The sequence below is a fragment of the Odontesthes bonariensis genome, chromosome 14 (genome assembly GCF_027942865.1).
Source record: "Odontesthes bonariensis isolate fOdoBon6 chromosome 14, fOdoBon6.hap1, whole genome shotgun sequence".
Lineage (NCBI taxonomy): Eukaryota > Metazoa > Chordata > Actinopteri > Atheriniformes > Atherinopsidae > Odontesthes > Odontesthes bonariensis.
The window spans coordinates 25327621-25346624 of record NC_134519.1 but is presented as its reverse complement, the minus strand read 5'-3'; the positions used below and the strand labels follow the sequence as shown (position 1 = coordinate 25346624).

The 19004-nt window shown below is 40.1% G+C and overlaps 1 protein-coding gene across 2 annotated transcripts in view; it reads left to right on the top strand.

The window, feature by feature from the left end:
- The first annotated feature begins 1967 nt into the window (after positions 1-1967).
- Positions 1968-19004, top strand: part of brinp2 (bone morphogenetic protein/retinoic acid inducible neural-specific 2) — a 244119-nt gene continuing 227082 nt past the window's right edge. The window contains exons 1-2 of one of the 2 annotated variants that reach the window (XM_075483745.1): positions 1968-2754; positions 4704-4771. The gene's annotated coding sequence lies outside the window, so the exon portion shown is untranslated. The remainder of the gene's footprint in view (positions 2755-4703; positions 4772-19004) is intronic. The other variant, XM_075483744.1, reaches the window with a different exon arrangement.

Sequence of the window (19004 nt, the reverse complement as noted above, 5' to 3'; positions counted from 1 at the left end):
TATAAAAGGTTTCTAGGATGATCATAGTCCATGTGTTGGCATTACTTAGGTTGCTAACAAAGACACAAGACGTGTATTTTAATGTAGGTTAGATTTCATATAAGTTTCTTGATCTCAGTTAGGCAAGTTGTGATTTGCTATGATGTGAAATACAGACCAAAAGCAAACAGCAAGAGCTGTGAAATAAAAAATGTCAAGTATTGACTTTTAGCACTTGGGTAAGGAGCCGTAAAATCAACCTGGAAGTACTTTTCATTCTTCATAGAATATGCACATTGTAACACCAAGAAGAGTACAGTTATAACTTTTTAAAAAGAGATGGTAGACAAACCCCAAGAGCAGAGTTATTTTAACACTGAACTGGAGTACATCCCAGGGTCTCACACGTGCACTCAAACTGAGCTGATTTCAATTTCCTAAAGGTCAGGATGTGCTGTGTAGCAGCAACAATCATGCATTTTTTTTTTCAGCAGTGAAGAGTTGGCTAATTAGGTGTGCAGAATCTACTACTTCACAGTGTTGACTCATTTACCCTCCTCCCCAGAATCTGCCCTGAAAGAGGATCGCCCATAAATAGATTTACAATGTGATCAGGGTTTGCAGATGATAAAAAAAAGCTCAGAGGAATAATGCTGATTTTCTTCATCTATTAGACAAACTTTTAAATTTTTCTACACAACCTTTTTAGAATGCTATGTTTACATATTCATAGAAATATCTCTATGGTATTTGACAGCTCGCACAAAAAAAAAACGGTTTAGAAGTCCATTAAAATAAGTAGCTGTGTCCAAACTTTTTGAGTGGTACTGCAGGCATGAGGCCACTCAACCATCATTACTCATCTAAAGACAGCCGAAGACCATTATTATATTTAGAATTACACATTTGTGTCGTTTGCTTAAAGTTACCACATGCAACCCCCTATGGTTAGCCTCCTTAAGCTTAATGAGCTGCTGCAGTCTTGTTGATACTTTGAGTCTTGGAGATTGGTTGATGTGAGCCTTAAAAATAGCAGTAAAGAGTTGCAACTCCTGTGAAGATGTTCCCCAGGTGCCTTTCTAAATAAGACGCTGTCGTGCTTGGGGGGAGCATCTCACTCCTGTATGGCAGCTAATGATGAATGCTTCTTGTAGCTCCAAGTTAACTAAGTTCACATTGAAACACTCCCTGGAGCGTTGCCATCAATCAAAGGCTCTCCCAGGAGCTGTCAAGTGATTTTTGTCAGCCTTCTCCTGCTACTGTGTGTGGCTGTGCCACAACAATATCCGGCCCACCTCATTTGCCCGCATTCCAAAAGCAACACAGGCTGTTTCTTATTTCCTGTCTGACACCACTGGGCAGTATATTCAACACGTTCGTCCCTCTCCAGCCTCCCTTTAACCAACGACTTATTCATCACAGACTCACCAAGGAAGCTGCTTAGTTGACAGACACCTGATATCATAAAGAGAGGTAGCCTGGGCAGATGGACAGACATGCAGACAGGGGTGTATGACTGGGCTCAGAGGTGGGGGACATTGTCAATGTGAATTCAGTTTTGCAGAGAGTCAAAGCAGATTTGCAGATGACAAAGTTGGCTAAAACACTGCAAGTGAATTAGATGGCAGGAGAAAAAAGGAGGGAGGAATTTTCACTTTCATTAGCCAGCCTGTCCCTTTGGGCATGAACACATAAAGCTCAGTGCATGAATTTCCCCCTCCGCCTCCCTCTTACACATCCAAATACACCGCACACACTCTCCTCTACCCTCCTTCCCTGGTCTCTCTCCCTTCTTTCACTTCTCTTGCATTCCACGTCCCTCATCTTCCTCTCCATCCTCTCCTCTCTCCCTGGTTCACTTTCCCCGTCCTCCTCTCTCTCTCCTCTGTTCCTCAGCGCGCATCATCGCAGCCCTCACCTCCATCCCTCTCCGATGTTAAGCCAATCACCGCTGAGGGGAGGCGTGGTTTCACAGCAGTGGGGAGAACGCAGAGCTTGTTGAGGAGAGGACAGAGGAGAGCGCCGGCGAAAAGAGACGTTTCCCTGAGCTTTTTGGAGAAGCAACGTCAGGCTTGACACTGAGTGATGATCGTGGCGCAGAGAGGTTCGGAATAAAAACGCGGAATAAAACACACACAAACAAACAGACACAGATAGAGAGGGGGAGAAGGGTTCGGTTAACAGATACCTGCGCGACTCCGGTCCGGACGCAGGTGCGCTGCATCTCCCCTCAATGGAGTTGTTTAGGCTAAGAGGGAAGTGAGAGAAGAGGATATCCTCTTGGGAATATGTCACAATGTGCTTTTTATTCTGTCTGAAATCAAATTAATTCATCTCTTGCACCACAGTAACATTTGAACTCTGCGTTTGAGCTCAGAAGCTTAAATCGGAGCTTTGCAAATTCTTGGACTGCTCTCTCAGACTGTATCAGAGCGAGGATTTTCGCTGGACATCATCTCTAATCAGAAAAGGAGAATTCCTCTGAACTCCCAACTTGTGTGTTGCGACGCTGCTCCTTAGACTGCCCTATCTTTGCTTTTTATGCGACAATGAAGAGGACAATGCCCGGATTAATGCAGCTGCAGTTCAGTCTGCCCAAGAGAAGCGGGGAAGAGTGAGGGAAGTAGAGAGGAGAAGGAAGAAAGTCGGTGGCGTTTGGCTGCCGTCCACTACTTCGTTGGCGCATTTGCTGCTCGCGCTCCCCCGGTCTCCTTTTACTGGATACATCGACGAACACCAAGAGACGCACGGGGAGGACTGCGTTCACACCCTGGGGTGAGTTTGAGTGTGTCCAGTACTCGGGAAAAAAAAAAAAAAAAAAAGAGTTTCGAGTGGGATAAGGGGTGTAAGAGTACCGCTGCGCGTTTTCGGGCCACGCGCGTTTTTACGCGTAGAGCACTGTTGGGTTGATAAGTACAAGAAAATGCAGGCTCAGGATGGTCAGTGACGCATGATCTATCAGAGACGCTGTGAGATTGGGTGGATCATAAGGGAGACTCACTCAGAACGGATTTGCTTGCCCTCTGTTTTTAGGGGGGAAATATTGTGGAAAGAGAATGCACGTTAAATTAATACCAGATATCGCACGTGGTTGTTTTCTTTTCTTTTTTCTTTTAAAACCACACCTTTTATAATAAAAGTGCATTTTAAGTGTGTTCATGTGGATACAGAAAAATGTGCACATTTTAAAACCGTGCGCTTTACAGTACTGGATTCCCACATTCCGGAAGCTTGTTTGCTAAATTCTTGTGTATTTTTGTTACTTCACAACCAGGTAAATGTCTGTGTGTAGACAACAATGCCGTCCCATCATTTCATTTTTCCTCATACAAAGAAGCCAGACTTGTCCTTCAACCTCTGCTATGCCTCTTCTCACCACCGTATGCGGGCTCCTGTTGTCTGCCCGAACCGATTAATGCTTTCCTGCCCGCCTCTACCTGAATGTCTCTCTCTGCCTCTCTGTGTGTTTGTGTGTGTATGTGATGTTGTTGCTCCATCAGTCAACCTGAATGCCTGCCACGCATTGCACAATTTCTCACAAATTCTTTGAACCATGTAAGCACAGCATTTACCCGTCAGCTACTTTGTCGAGTCTGCTGCATGTGCTTGCAAGAAATCCTCAGAGAAAAGGGGGTGCTGCCTCAGATTTACACTGAACACACTGTCAGTGACTCAGACCTCTTTCCCTCCAAACTAGGACTTGTTAAACACATCAGAGGGGAGGGGTGAGACCCAACTCGGCAAGTGGGAAACTAAAAAAAATAGAAAAAAAAAGGATCTGTGTTCTTAATCTGTAAACACCTAACAATCAAACCAGCACACCTGAGCCTACACACCCAAACACCTCACATTCAACTGGAGGGGTTGGTTTTCCATCTTCATTGTAGACATTGACATCTTTTGTGATATAATATGGCTAAGAGGATGTAAATGAAAGGCTAAGTGCATGACACACAAGGCTCTAATAGCACGCTCGTTAATGACAGCTAAAGTGTGCATCTGTGCTGACATCAGGGTGGAATAGAAAAGGAGTATAGACAGCTCCAGCCAGAGATGAGCACAGAGGAAATTTGCATTAGAAAATGTACACCAGTGGGAGTGAGATTTTGAGAAAGCCAAGAGTTGTCTCTCATAGGATTCCATATTTAAGAATTCCCAGCATAGCACTGTACAGTATGGTGGGCTTGCAGAGCTGGACATGATGGCTAAAGGAGTAACACTAAATCAAAGTGACTGGTGTAAAATGTAGACTTTGCTGGTGAGGAGGAGATGCTCTGACTGTTTACCCCTCTCTTATTTCTTTCTATACTGCCAGGAAAACTGAAAATGGATGTAGCGATTTAAAGATATGTGCAAACATAAATTAAATACTGTGTATGAGGCAAAAACGGAGTGTGTACTATGCTAACAAGCTTGAAAGTCAACACTCGGTATGATCACCTTTATTCAACACGGCCTGAACCTTCTTAGAAAAGAAGATTTAATTTCTTTAAGTAGTCTTCAGGAATAGTTCTCCAGGCTTCTTGAAGGACATTCCAGAGCTCTTTTTTGAATGTTGACTGCCTTTTGTTCTGTTCTCTGTCAAGATGATCCCACACTGCTTTCGTAATGTTGAGGTCTTGGTTCTGGGCAGGCATAAGTGGCACCTGGTGCCACTGATTTTCAGTCCATTCCTTGTGTCATTTGGCATACCATAGCCTTTAATCCCTGTTTCCCTTCCTTAGGAATGGATTCTTTACAGCCACCCTTCCATGAAGACCATTTCTGATGAGGCTTCAGTCAACAGTAAACTGTTACGTCTTTAGAATTCTTTGTATATATCACTTAAGAAATGTGACCTAATTGTTTGTTTTGGGGAAAATGCTGGTTGTATCAAAGTACTGTAAGATATTATTTAAGATGGCTTCTTTGCAATATTTTCTATTATCTTTAGACACAGCACTGGTTCATTCTTTGAATTAGGAGTCTTTTTTGTGCTTGAATGATTTACAAATTGGGATTACGTGGCTTAACAAACAAAAACTCATTCCTCTTAAATGGCCATGTACAAGGACTGGACAAAAAAAGAGTGAAAAAGGAGCCAATGTCCAGAAAAAAACTGAAAGACCTTCAGAGAACCTGAATAACTATTGCTCAAGACCACTTTAAAATCTTACAAGAAAACAAAATATAAAAAAACTAGGAGTAGTTCAAGATATCTGCACAGTATTTACCCTTTGTAATAAAGTGTTTCTAATGTGTATTGCATTAAACCAAACTACGCACACAGAAGGTATATAAATAAAATAGTAACGCAGCACGGCGACACTGCAGTAACTACTTCTTAAGGGTTGGCATTAAACCTTTCCTTTTTTTCTAGTTCATCAGTAAAACAGCTGAATCACATTGCCTCACTGTAATTTTACAGTAAGTTAACGCTGCTCTGATTATGCTAAAATAATGGAGGAAAAAACAAAGTACCTGCCTTTTTTTGCACCTTTGGAGTACTATTCAAATGTCTGGACACACCTTCTCGTTCAGAATGAATGGGTATGTTTGTCCAGATTTTTTGGTGGTACTGGACATGTTCATTTAAATAACCAACACGGGGTGAATTGTGTATTATTCCAGTGAAAGTGATACTGAAATACATGAGTGCCACAATGTTTTGAAGTTCAGTTCAGTTCAGTTTTATTCATATAGTTTCATTCACACAATGCCAGGTTTGGTCTTTTTATGGGCTATTTTGACTGTGACAAAAGAGTATAATGCTTTTGAAAAGAAGCCCCAGCCTCCTGCAGACCATACAGACTAGAGAATAACGGCAAATGGAGAATTATAACCCCAGAATAGAAGATCAGCAGCAACCGGCATACTACTATGGTGCTATATGTTAGCAAATAAAACTCATCTATGTAAATAATCAGTAAAAGCTGCAGGGAGGAAAAGTAGATGATGAGACTCTTTTATATGCATGAAATAAGAAATACCAATCCCTTTTAGGATCAAATAAATGTACAGTTTCACACGGAGTACTTCGTACTTCTCATTTTTGTCCTCTTTTCTCGATACAAATGCATCTCAGAGCACTGATATGATATCCAGCATCTTTATTGAATCACTGTCTGAGGCCAAGCATTAGGCTACACATTACACCGTGTTATATGTGTAGAAGGGAACTTAGCTGTTTTCTAATTCAGTTTTGTTGCTGTTTGTTTCTTTGGTCGAAGATTATAAATCCACCGTAGGTGGAATGAAACCTATGATTCACCAGTTACTGTTCTGCATTCTCTCGGCACAGTAACATTTGGCTAGTGCAATCAAATGAGAGCTAAATCAAACCACCTCTCATTTTACTCTATACCCCGTGGAATCCATTTAAAAGCCTTTGACGCTCCCCAGTCTGCCTATTTAGAACTGATGTGGGCGTGCAAAAGTACATTCCTCTGCACTGAAATGACTTTATATGTTTGTAATGCATAGCGGAACTATATGGGCCTCTAAAGACCCGTTTTCAGCAGCACCAGATTGCACCTCTTGAAGATGCTAGTTTGGCATTACGTTTTTTTCTCTGGACAGTTTGCTCTGTTCATTCTGTGTTACAAAGTCACACTGGATGCACATTTAGTGGGAGAAAAACTGGTCTTGCTTTAGAGGAGTCTTCCACATCAAGAAAAATCCTTATTTCTTCCCATAGTTCTCTCTTTCCCTAACATCCATGCTGATATAATTAGGGGGTACTCTATATGAACTTTGTTCTATTAAATGAGCTAAAATTTGGAGCTGGCTCTCTACTGTTGCTCTCATTGTACGTCAGTTCGCAGTACTGTGAATCGTCTAAATGTGAGTAAATAAATGTAAATGTACTGTATTCAGCTTGTACGTTCTTCAATGGTTGATTTGGGGATACGGTGAAGCTCTGTCATTCAAATTCCAAGGGCACGGGGATATATTGAAAATACCCCTATTCAATGGCTTGTACATTATGGTGTGCTCTCAGAGTGGCCAGCAGCCTCCTCTCTAAGCATTGTTAGCTGTCTTTTTAAACATAAGTGGTACATAGGGTTGTGAGTCCGTCTGTGAACAAATGGAAATATTACAAATGTAACAAATTAGCTCTTTCTGAGACTGTAGACTGGGGTTTATGTTCCATCTGGTGCAATGATTGTTTATTATTTAAATATTATTGCTATTATAATGACCATTATCACATGACTTACTGTTCGTTTCAGCTGCTGTTGTCTCACAATTATGTGTGACATTGTGGACCAGCGTATCCAAGACAGTTTTTGCAATGAGACTGAATTTGTTTAGCAGGAACAAAGGTTGTAAAAGTCATGAAGGTTATACTTTCACAGAAGTGTAGGGTTTAGATCCCCTCTTCTGTATGTACAACCTTTACTTCAAAGCAATCCATTTGTAAACTTTAAAGGAAACCAATCTACAGTTATTGACTTGCTCACATGATGTCATGTGCGTTATACTGTGATGTGATGGTGAAAAATCTTTAAGCAATGTTATCAAGCTGCACAGAGAGGTGCTCTTGAGTAATGTGGAGCTTCTGTAATTGATTATTGACTGATGGAGGTACAGTACCTTTGTATCTCTGTACTCCGATACAGTTTGTTGGGGGACATTGATGACAGAAGTGATGCAAGTCCAAAGTCTTGGGAGATGCACACTAAAATGGTGGGTTTTATCTTCTCTTTGATGTGCCTGGAGTGAAACTGCTGCAGGTTGACCCCAGCTCTGAATTTGTGGACTCACCTTCTCTGTCAAGCCAGCAATTGTGGTTCCCTACTAAACATGAATAAAAAGCTAAATCTGATATCATAAAACAACAGCCTTGAACATAAGCACTACAACCTTTTAAACCTCTGCAGATGTAGTAGGAGGGGTTATGGACAAGCAGTCTGAGTGTCCACTGTGAATGCTCAATTGTTCCATATGTACATTAATCCAGAGCCAGTCTCCAACATGAAAAGCTTTGCTGACATTTAAATCTACACAGGGGGTAGGGAAAGTCAGGGGGCATTTGTGTGTCATGTGTTATGCATGTGGGTGGGGTGTGTTTAATACCCTTTTTACCACTGCGTGGAAAAAAAGAAACTTCCTTTTTTATTTATTCCACCAAGGATTTTTTTTTCCTTTTAAGCAGCTTTCTAATATTCTTATGGACTTAGCTGTTGAGTAGTGTAGAAAAATGTTTCTTACCAATGAGGTTTCTTTTGAATATCAGTTGAGGGATTGAGCCATCCCCATAAGACTCCAAGAAATTGTTTTGCAGACATGTGTTTCAGAAAAATGGTGGTTATTTTCTAATCATAGCCATCAATGAACTAAATTTCTAAACTCTGAGAAGCAAAAGAAAAAATGCCTTCAGGACTCTTCCTGTTGCTCTGTCTTTCCCAGCTTTCTTTGCTGCTTTTCACACTTGACGGGATAAACATCCGATTTAATTTAACACATTTTTCATACATACTTAGCTGAAGCATGGGAGATATGATGTAATACACGATGTGTTCTACTTTAAGAGATTTTTCTAGGTCAATATGGGGTATGCCGCAGATCTGTAGGCTGGATTAATATATATTTAAAGGCTCTTTTTAATCATTGTATCAATACTTTGAATCCTTAGATCTTTTTAGGACAGCTACAAGTGTTTTCCCCATGGAATTTTCTCAAGATATGGTGCGAGAGTGTATTTTATACACATATATATACACACTCTATATTTAAACAATGAAATTCAGGTATTCCAATCACTTCTATGGCCACAGGTGTATAAATTCAAGCCTCTCGGCATGCAGACTGCTTCTACAAACATTTGTGAAAGAATGGGTCGCTCTCAGGAGCTCGGTGAATTCCAGCGTGGTACCGTGATAAGATGCCACCTGTGCAACAAGTCCAGTTGGGAAATTTCCTCGCTTCTAAATATTCCACAGTCAACTGTCAGTGGTATTATAACAAAGTGGAAGCGATTGGGAGCGACAGCAACTCAGCCACTAAGTGACAGGCCACGTAAAATGACAGTCAGCGGGGTCAGCGGATGCTGAGGCTCATAGTGTGCAGAGGTCGCTAACTTTCTGCAGAGTCAATCGCTACAGACCTCCAAATTTCATGTGGCCTTCAGATTAGCTCAAGAACAGTGCGCAGAGAGCTTCATGGAATGGGTTTTCATGGCCGAGCAGCTGCATCCAAGCCATACATCACCAAGCGCAATGCAAAGTGTCGGATGCAGTGGTGTAAAGCACGCCGCCACAGGACTCTAGAACAGTGGAGACGCCTTCTCTGGAGTGAAGAATCACGCTTCTCCATCTGGCAGTCTGATGGAGGAGTAGGGGTTTGGCAGTTGCCAGGACAACGGTACTTGTCTGACTGCATTGTACTAAGTGTAAAGTTTGGTGGAGGAGGGTTTATGGTGTGGGGTTGTCTTTCAGGAGCTGGACTTGAACTAAGACTTGGCCCCTTAGTTCCAGTGAAAGGAAGTCTTTTTGGACAATTTGATGCTGCCAACTTTGTGGAAACATTTATGGGATGGCCCCTTCCTGTTTCAACATGACTACGCACCAGTGCACAAAGCAAGGTCCATAAAGACATGGATGAGCGAGTTTGGTGTGGAAGAACTTGACTGGTCTGCACAGAGTCCTGACTTCAACCCGATACAACACCTTTGGGATGAATTAGGGGGGAAACTGTGAGCCAGGCCTTCTCGTCCAACATCAGTGTCTGACCTGACAAATCCGCTTCTGGAAGAATGGTGAAAAATTGCCATAAACACACTCCTAAACCTTGTGGAAAGCTTGCCCAGACGAGTTGAAGCTGTTATAGCAGCAAAGGGTGGGGCAACGTCATATTAAACCCTATGGATTAAGAATGGGATGCCACTTAAATTCATATGCCTGTAAAGGCAGATGAGCAAAAAACTTTTGGCAATATGGTGTATCGTGTGTTTTTGGACTGAGGAGAGGAAGCCGGAGTACTCGGAGAGAACCCCTACATGCTCTGGGAGAACATGCAAACTCCACACACAAAGACCCCAGCTGCAAACCAGAAATGAGAAGGGATGGATGGGATGCCACATAAATTCATATGCGTGTAAAGGGAGATGAGCAAATACTTTTGGAAATATAGTGTATCTATATATATATATCTATAGTTATATTCAAATGTATCAATAAATTATGCCTTTTTTCAAGTTTGCACAGTTTGCTGATGTTTTCATTAAATGTCTTTGGCATGATTCCAGAGAGACAGCACAGCAATTCCTTTTTTCACCTTAAATTAACACCCTTTTCGCAGAGTGGCCAGTTTTAAGGCGTTTTTGAGATTTATAGTACTTTACAAGTCTTTATGCACATTATTATCATATGGCAGGGCATGCAGTTCAAAGCCTTCAAGTTCACATAGCACACACGACAACCTGAGCTCACAGTACTGCACACCAATCTGATCTTACAGACACTTGACTGGCAGTTCTGAGCTTGAAAACAGGGGTAGACATTGCTTCTAAGTATCATAACTAATAAGCCACTGCTGCCACTTGTTTTTTCTGCGGCAAAAAAACATTCATAATATCCATCAAGGCATGAACTTGATAAGGATTTGCCTTGGAGTGTCAGACTCTAAGACTTTGGTAATCAATCCTTGAAGACCTTGAAGTTCATACTTAATTCCTCCAAATATCACAGTCTGTTGTTCCTCACCACAGCTCAGTGAGAGATTCTAACAAACCGTGATGTTTCACACACACTTTGTCTCACTTGTCAGCTTAGATTGATTTGGCCCTTGTTGAAGTCGCTGAGGTCTTTATAATTGCCCGTTTCCTTTCCATCCAACATGGAGATTAGTGACGGCTTCAGATCTTGATATTCACCATTTCTACAAGATAATCAATTTATTAACCTAATCTCATCAGCGTAAACTGTCCAGACAAAAAAAAAAACAAAAAAAACTTTTCCTCATTGTCTCCTTGTGATGCCATTTTTTTTGTGAGATTGCTCTCTCTTACATTGGACTGAAATGAATGGGCCAACTTGTTAGCTCTTCATCACGGTCTTTTAGCCCACCATTCATTAAAATCAGGTATTTTGCTGCAGAGAAAGATGCAAACCGTGTAGGACAAGGGCCCCTGAGAACCAGGATTGGGTCAATAAAGAAAAGGGGAAAAAAGTACATTGTTTTCTTTGAGTCTGAAGATTTTTGCAGAACAGACATGCTGCCAATCTGACTTCCCCCATTTCTATGTTTCCATCTGTTAGTGTTAGAAACTTTTAAAATGGCCACATATTTACTATTAAATGTAGTACATTGTTACCATGAATTCATGCATAAGTGATGTTGAGTGAAAAACTTGTTACCCAGGTACCTGTAAGGTGCTAGAGAAAGGGACATTATGGAACACCAAACCCTCTTAGCTCAAAAGCCGTTCATTTTTTATGAGTTATTCTGCACTGTAACATCCGATGGCTGCAAGACAATCCTTCTCCCTCACCTTCCGCTCATCCACTTTCCCATTTGCCTCTCCTCTACTTCCCGATAATGATTAGGAAAGACGTTTAGTGGCGAGAAATACAATGATTATATGTTGCAGCATTGATCTGCGTATTGAGCTATATCATTTGGATTCATTGGCTCTGACATCCAAACTCCCCACATTGATTTTTACTGTTGCTGTTAAAGGAGATTTAACCCCCACCCTCCACCATCGCCACCCGCTCCTTCTTCTACACTCGCATTCTGCTGTTGGCCAAACAGGTTTTGCAGCAGAAATGTACCATTTGTGCTTTCTTGACCCACTTTATCAGAATTTATGTAGTCAGTGCTTGCACAGGCATTCACATAGTTTTGATAATACAAAGAGAAATAAGAAGCGAGAGCTAAAGGAAGTCAGGGAGTATGGTAAAATCCACATCACTTTATAGTCATGCTACTTAACTGCATGCATTCAGAGCAGGAGAATTTGAAAACCATGCAAAGGAAAAAAATAAATCAAATCAAATCAGTGAGATACTCCTTTGCCACTGGAATACATATTACAACTAACAGCTGGGTGTGAGTATTGAAAGCCTCTCACACAGCTGCATTGGGCTAATGTATGATAGCTGGGAAGATGCAATTTTCTAGCTTGTTTTGACATGTAGCACTTGCTGGATGTATGTGTCACTGTGTGTGAGAGCAGAAGTTTTCAAGTGTGGACAAAAATATTGGTAACAGCAAAGGATAAGAAATAAGATACTGTCCTTGGCTTTAGGTTGCCACAAAGCAAGAGGAAGTCCAAATACACACATTTTGTGTAAAGATCCTTAAAGACTGAATTAAATAACAATAAATCAAATGACTAACATGGTCTGGAAAATAAATTGAGGAATTTTTAGACAATCAGAACCAAACATAACAACTTTTTGGAGTTTGATTTTCTCCCCACCAGCAACGTGCTGAAAATACCTCTTGACTCAACATATTAAGCATCAAATAGCAACAGCTGGCGACAATGCTGGAACTTTCACTGTTGAGATGAAAAAGCAAAAGCAAGGGTGGATAATGATCATACCTTCTTGACCCAACCGAAACCAACATTTTTTTTCTTTGGTATGTGGCCAGGCAAATAAATGATTGAAATTATCCCGTTAACAGTACTTTTTCAGTTCTGTGGTTCTGTCAGCTTTTCACAGAGTTCCTCTGCTCTAGTATGGAATGATAGGAGTGCCATGATAAAGAATAAATCTGTAAAAGACTGAGAAAATGAATGAGGAAATATAAAGAACCAATAAAAGAATGAAATTGGACATAAGAAAAAGTGGAAAGATAAAGGGAAATAATACAAAAAATACACAATTATAATACATTTTTATCTAATATGATACATTTGAATTTTTCATTCTTTCTATTTTCCACAGAGCTTTAACTTTTTTGTCTTTCTTTTTTTCACTGTTATTTTTAAGCTTTTGCTTTGACAATTTCTGAATTGCCTTTTCTGTTTCTTAGTTGTCTTTTTTATTGTTTTTGCTTTTGTTCGTTCTGTACAGTTTTGGGGAATTGCAAAAACAATTGTAAAACTAAACAATAGCAAAAGCAATAAAAATATGTGAAAAAAGGAAAAGTGAAAGTTTATGGAAACATTTATTAAAATACTATAATGTGAGCTGTATGAAATATAAATGTTCTTCTTAATCAACGTCCATTTAATGTGTTACATAATACAGTACATTTTCACACGCCAGATGTAATGTCATATTCTATTCAATTCAATTGTATTTGTGTAGCGTCAAATCACAACAAATGTCCTCTCAAGGCAATTCAAAGACACAAACCAATGTTCAAGCCAATTAGAATCCAATTAAATGTAATACAATCGTGATTCAATCAATTCATTGAATTCCAAATTTGTCTAATGCATACATACAAAGCCAATCAAAAAATGTGGCTATCTAAGAAAACCAACAGATTGCACCAAAACTTCTCTTCGATCCAATCTCCCGTCCTGAGCGTGCACAAGGCAACTGTTAAAAGGAAAAACTCCCTTTTAACAGGAAGAAACCTCTGGCAAAAGCAGACTCAGGAAGGGCGGCCATCTGCCTCGACCAGCTGGGGTTTGAGAGGACAGGAAAGAGGGGACAACAAGCACCATAACACCAGGCCAGGGACACCTGCTGAGAAAGAGAAACACAAGTTAATGACAACAATATTGTTATATGTAGATAGAGGAAAAAAAGAAAACAGAGTGAGGAAAGGTGTATCATGGGAGGTCCCCCAACAATATAGGCTTTTAACAGCATAACTCTGGGATGTTTCAGGGTCACCTAAGCCACCCCTAACCATAAGCTTTGTCAAAATGGAAAGTTTTAAGCATAAGCTTAAAGGTAGAGAGGGTGTCTGCTTCCCTGCCACTGGCAAATGGTTCCACAAGAGAGGGGCCTGTTAACTGACGCCTCTGCCTCCCATTCTACATTGTCATATTTTATGCCGCATTTTATGCATTTCATTTTAGGTTGGTTTCATTTCATTTTGAAATACTCATGGCTTCCATTATGTGTGCAGCCAGGGTGGGTTTGTGCAGAATACAGCAGAGGTTTTGTGTTCACCATAATCCCTGTTGAAAATTGAATACCGGCAATAGTTCATCTGTCTTTCTTTTGTTGTCATGGTGAAATGTGATACTTGACTCGCTGAAACTCCTCCTAATGAAGGGAAGGAAACGACTTCCAAATTACCATGCCTCTAATAATGCTAATTTATGCGGTGAAGAGGCATTTTTCTTCCTTTATTGGTTTGGTTTGAACTGCTTAGTTAAAGTGGTTAAAACTCCAAATTTCTCTGGCTCAGTTTGCCTGATTGCACATTTAATTCATGGGAAGGCATTCCAAAATGTCATCTATCAAACCCCTCACCATCTTGCGTTTTGGGCTGACTAAGCCAACGTGGTCTTTGAACTTACTCATGCGTGAGGTTTTAGGAAAGCACTTACATGAATATACCTTTGTTTTTACCAGCCTGAAGGCGATCGAATGTATTTTCCTTCAACATCAGGATGACTTTTGTTAGATTTAGTATGTATGTATGTCTGTGTGTGTGTATGTGTGTTCATGTGCTCTTGCTATCTGTAAGGTGTGGAATAGATAAGAAGGCTTTTGATCTGAATCAATATCTATAAATAATAAAGCAGTTTAGGGTAAAAATACGGGCTGATACTTGAGATGAGAAGAGTTGAAAAGTACAGAGCAGCTTCTAGAAAGCAGGGCAAAGTTATGGGAAGAAAGGTGAAAAATAAGGAAACAAGTCTTTTGTATCAAGTGTGATGTTCTGTAGCATACTGTTAAATACTGTACATGTGCCATTCGATTTATGGCAGACTGATTGACATGCTGTTTATATTTGTTTTCTATGACATTTTTCTTTAACGAGGTATTTTAGTTAATTGAGAACACAGTTTCCATGAAGATGGGAAGTGCTTTGATTTATAGCGTCTTCTGACTGTACTGCTTCCAGTATCCAGATGTGCAACAGCAGAGGGTTAATCGATAACTTTTGCCCTCGTTTATGCCTCTTAGGCAAAGTAGGGATTTGAGCCTGATGCGATTCCCAATATCTGCAATCACAATTATGATCTCCACTTCTCAAAACCTTGGTGGTTGGTTTTCTGAGGCCAAACATTTAGCTCTTCAACCTTAGTTATTGCAGTTGTGCTTAAAGCAGTGGGCTTATTGACCACTGGTCAGGGCCTTCTCCAACCCTTGGATTCACCAAGATCTTTTCTGGCTGCTTGGTCGCTCTGCACACAGTGTGAGAAGACCAGTTTTGTTAGTAGCCAGCACTAACAAAAGATACTGGAAACATTGTTTTTTTTTTAGGGAAAATTTTTTGTTGCAAGGTAGCATGGTGATGCAGTAGTTAGCACTATCGTCCCATTTCAACAAAGACCCTGATTTAAACCGCAGTTGATGACTGAGTGTTATTGCTGTCTGTGAGCCTCTTCAGCCTCTGGTGCTGATGTACATGTGCTGTTGGTGATCCGATCACAAGTCTGAGACGCTAAAAATTCTGCAAGAAGCAGCTTCCAAAATAACAGCAGGTCTCATTCACAGAAAATATTTTGTCTGCCTGTTATTTCAACTTCTGCAGCCAAATGGAACAAAACAGCTGTGACTTTAATGCCAAAGCTTTGGCTGAGTCTTGTTGGCCTTGGGGGTTGCTTTTTGAAGGACCTTTTAGGGTTGAGCCTCATGTCTCTGCTCCAAGCAATGTATGTCTAGAGCAAATAGTCTCTTTTTAAAATGGAATAATTAATTCACAGATTTCTTAATTCCTAATCATATGTCAAAAACCAAAATCGTATTGAAAACATATTTAAATTCTGTATCATAAGTATTAAATGTTGGTGGTTGACATTGTGACCGAATTGGAAGTGCTTGCTTGATGTAGAGCAAACATCAGATTGTCTAATAAATTACAAAACATTTATAAATTAACCGTAGTGTTGGCTGGCGCAATAACATCCATGTAATCAAAATTAAAAAAGCTTCTTTTACTTTTTGAGCATCAAGTTTTCTGTGCATTTGTATTGCACAAAGACTTTTCTGCAGCATTCCCATTGGGGGCTCAATCTTTCTTTCATAAGGATTCTTATATTCTTCACACAAGCAGCCTGCTTTTCAGTGAGGGACATTTGTGCCAAAGTAACCACTCAAAATATAACGATTCATTTTAAGCAAGAGTGCACAGAATGTGATGTGGTGTTAACGAAGAAAGATTTTCACTGTTCTCTCCGAGGTGAAGTTGTTAAATTCGTGAGGTTACAGAAACATGAGTATAACCTGTTGTTGTCCTTTTTGTTGCTCAGTTTACTATGTGATATAGGCTTCTGTATCCAGTCACAAGTCGACACTCAAAACTCATGTGAAGATGCAATTATTGCAAAGTTTGAGCTCTGCATGCTTTGGGATGGACCAATAACTTAATTGTACCTCTCCTTTCACCTTATGGTAGCTGAAAAATTGCTCCCTCTTGCTCCTGGGCAATAATTAAAAGGCTACATGACTGTCAAGCACAGATTTTAATGGTATGTGTATGTACATCCAGCAGTGGAATGTTGGAAATGTGCCAAGTGTTCATAGGGTTAATTCTGCTTTATAAAAGCTTATAGAATTAAGGTCACAACCTTGTCACATTACCATAAAGGAAGGTTTATACGTCCACACTACAGGGGTTTTCACATGCCATTTTGGTTGTTTACGTCCAATCCTGTGATAAGCAGACTGCTGTATTATGAGCCCTGTCACTGTGAGGCTTCAGACTCGGAGCTTTCGAGTATTCTTTCTTTGTGCTTCTTGTATTCTTGTGTTTCAATTAATTTTCAAAACATCCTCTCTTTTGAAACACAAATACTGAATGTCAGAATTTTTATTTTCTTATTCAAAGTAAAAAAAAAAACCAAGATACTAAAATTACATATCTGTTAAACGTATGACTGCTTTGAGGTTATTGGTGGCAAAAACTGTCAACTTCAAGACCTTTAAAATCAAATGCAATTTAATTTATAATATTATTGGGAGTTCATAAAGAATAGCCTAGTTTAGGAAAGCAACTGGTTGCACTGAATCTTCAATCTTCAATTCGGTCCTGAGCAGGCATGGGGCAGGGATTGACAGAGAAGAAGAAGACCTCTAGCAGGACCAGACTTTGGAAGACTGCTGTCTGTAGGTTGAGACGACAGGACTGTGACACAAGCAAACAAAGCAAGACCCAACAAGGAACACAATCTATGAGAAATAAAAAAAGAGAAACAAAATCAAGCAAAGCAATATGGGAATGTATGTACGTATCGACAAAGCTTAGTACAACTGAAATGGTTTGTACATTAATTTAAAGTGAATTTCAGCCCACAACTAAATTTATCGTTTGAGAAAGCACAATAATGACATTCTGGAGTTCTCTGCCTGAATAATAAAAACCTGTACTGGTTTATGAATAATAATAAAACCCCTGGGTTTCAATGTCTATGAAATTTATGCTCCTTAATTGATACAACAAGCGGGTCAGATGTTTCCAACTTTTCCGCTGCTGTGACCTGAAATCCAAGACAAATCAGAATTAGCTAAAATGGATAAAACTATTTATCAGTGGAAAAAAAAAAAAGAAATGAAAAAATCTAATTCAACAGTAAACTCAAAATGGGTTTTCCTCATTGGGAATGGTGAGTTTCTGTTTACAGCAGATTTATTTTTTTCTAATCTCTGCTTGCCAGGTGTTGGGTAGTTCAAACCTTTTGCGGACACACAATGGGGTGAAAAGTCCTTGAGAAAGTCACAGAACCCCAAATTGCTTTGGATAAAAGCATTTGCCAAGTGAATATGAAGTCATAGCAACTAATAAATATTTCACTGAGATGATTACATCTAATTTAATTAGAGTATAACAGGTCAATAATGCCTCCAGGCAGATATAGTCTAATCACAATATATGGAGTGTGCTACTGCTGTATGCAAGACATTATCTTGGGCCTATTACACTTGAAAATCTTTGTTCTCTTACTTTCCTTCCTCCCAAGTCGTTTCAAGTTTGTGGCATCGCCTTCAACTCGACGCCTCTGCTGATCTCGCAGTTAGCTGTGATGTGCCAGCTCCAATGAATAGCTTTAACAGGATTGGACCCTCGCCTCGACAGTGACGCACCAAGCCAGTCAAGGTCACCAACAACAGCACATAAAAGAAGACATCAGTTCTTAATGAAGTCATACATCACATTTAGCATATGGTTCAATTAGAGGAGTCACAGAGATTATTGAGATTATATTATCCCAGCGCATTCATTAGCTAAGCTCCAATAGTCTCTCATCTGATTATAAGCTGTGAGGGGATTTGCTGCTATTGACTGGGAGCGATTCATGCACGGAGGGAGATGGAGTCACTGGTAGTGTAGGGGATGTTACTCAGTGGGTGTGTGTTTAATTGTGTAAATGTGAGTTTTTATCGTGGGTGTGCAGGAGTTTGCATCTGTAAGCGGCAGAGGCGTTAAATGTAGCTCATAAATGGTTGGGCCTACGGGTTTATATATGCGCTGATTTGTTAGTCTGCGCATGATATAGGTTCATAAGAGAGTAAATCCCCTGTGATGGAGTTATTCTTTATATAGTGGTGATGGGGCTTCACAGTGATCGCAAATGATAAAGCTTGTAGCTCAGTTTTCTGCATGAGCCCTGTGTTGGACCAAAGTTGGATCTCTTTCCTTTGTATGTTGTTGTGATCCTAAATTTATAGTTTTCAACATAACCACTTGGTGAATTCTTCATGCAACATTGTAACCAATGGTTCATTCATGGATTGCACCTGTGTTGGTGGTAGGTGGTTGACATTTATGATGGGTGTACAAATCGAATGACAACAAAGGCAACAAAAGCAGTGTAGCTGTATTGCTGCCAAATCTGAGCATTACGATACTAAAAAGAATAATAAAGGGGTTGTGGTTGTATGTAATATGTGGAATCAGGTGGTAGTACTATTGCAAGATTATTGGGTTCGGGTGAAAAATGTGGTCCACTTAGATATTCA